We start from the raw sequence: 1,618 nt of genomic DNA, 5'->3' as shown, positions 1-1,618 counted from the left end.
TATCTTTACTCTTACTCTTTTACTTGTTTCAGTCATTTGACTACGGCCACGTTGGAGCACCGCATTTAGTCGAGCAAATCGAACCCAGGACTTATTCTTTGTAAGCCTAGTGCTTATTCTATCGGTCTCTTTTGCCGAACCGCTAAGTTACGGGGACGTAAACACACCAGCACTCTTAGCCACTACGCCATAACAACAAAGAGGATGAGGACAAAATAATGTAAATAATGTAAACAATGTAAATAAAGAGAAAAACTTCTGTTGTTATGTGCAGACTGCAATAATATAAGCCTGCGAGATCTCTAAACTTAGCAAAGTTCCTCCATCTCTGGGATCTGACCATACTCGATTCCTTTCGGAGAGGAAGAAAAAGAAACGAATAAAAAAAATCAACCCTAAAATTGATTTCAAGTTTTTGTACCAGGCCAGCAACTTGTGGGGAAGGTGGTAAGTCAATTTCATCGACCCCAATGCTTTTGGATTTCCTTGAAACATGGTTCTCCTAGGATGCTATCTAGATGTTTCTGACATCCCTTTTTTATTTTATCATACCAAGGGCACCTACAACAACAGGAACAATTTTTGCTTTAAGATTCCACATCTTTGTATTTCAATTTCCAGGTCCTTATATTTACTAACTTTGTCGAATTCCTTTACAGATATATTCTTATCAGTGGGAAAACTTTCATCTATTAGTGTACAAGTATTTTCTTCCTTGTCTTTAATAATTATGTCTGGTAGATTAGCTTTGATCGTTCGGTCAGTGTTAACTGGAAAATCCAAGAGATTGTTGACATATTTACCTACAATGACTGGCGCTCAAGATGACGTTATTTTTTTAATCATACCTAGGGTACCTACAATAATAGGAACAATTTTTGCTTTAAGATTCCAGGTCTTCAATTTCCAGGTCCTTATATTTACTAACTTTATCGAATTGTCGAATTCCTTTACAGATATATTTTTATCAGTGGGAAAACTTTCATCTATTAGCCTTCAAGTATTTTCTTCCCTGTCTTTAATAATTATGTCTGGTAGATTAGCTTTGATCGTTCGGTCAGTGTTAACTGGAAAATCCCAGAGGATGGTGACATATTTACCTTCAACGACTGGCGCTCAAGATGACGTTATTACCAGTTAGCAGGAGTGTCCAGTTTGTAGTGTTTACATAATTTTATCTTATGTAGATACTGTCCTACCCTATCGTAGCGATTTTTCTGTTCGTTTGATGTCAGCACAGGACATCCTGAAACAAGATTATTTATTGTTCCGTCAAATGAGTCGCAGAATCTGCATTTAGAGTCAGTACCGTTTCGGAAAACGTTGACCTAGTAATTTCTGGTAAGCAGGCTTTGATATTATTATTATTATTATTAAGCAGAATATTTGCTGTAGCCCATCTTTTTATACCAAGACAAAACAATGTATTATTATTATTATTATTATTATTATTATTATTATTATTATTATTATTATTATTATTATTATCATTATTATTACTAAGGCGGCGAGCTGGCTGAATCGTTAGCACGCCGGGCAAAATGCTTAGCGGTATTTCGTCTGCCGTTACGATCTGAATTCAAATTCCGCCGAGGTCGACTTTCCCTTTCATCCTTTC

General features: G+C 36.0%; 1 protein-coding gene across 2 annotated transcripts in view; it reads left to right on the top strand.

Annotated features, from left to right (window-relative positions):
* The window catches only part of LOC106879040 (neuromedin-U receptor 2), an 88,161-nt gene that overhangs the window by 16,637 nt on the left and 69,906 nt on the right, over window positions 1-1,618 (top strand). Inside the window, exon 1 of one of the 2 annotated variants that reach the window (XM_014928454.2) lies at window positions 1,256-1,341. The exons of the other annotated variant lie outside the window; for it this stretch is intronic. The gene's annotated coding sequence lies outside the window, so the exon portion shown is untranslated. Of the gene's footprint in view, window positions 1-1,255; window positions 1,342-1,618 lie in introns of those variants that run through there. 2 annotated transcript variants of the gene reach the window in all.

This window comes from Octopus bimaculoides, chromosome 25 (genome assembly GCF_001194135.2).
Source record: "Octopus bimaculoides isolate UCB-OBI-ISO-001 chromosome 25, ASM119413v2, whole genome shotgun sequence".
NCBI classification, from domain to species: Eukaryota; Metazoa; Mollusca; class Cephalopoda; order Octopoda; family Octopodidae; genus Octopus; species Octopus bimaculoides.
This window is presented reverse-complemented; position numbering and strand designations above follow the sequence as displayed.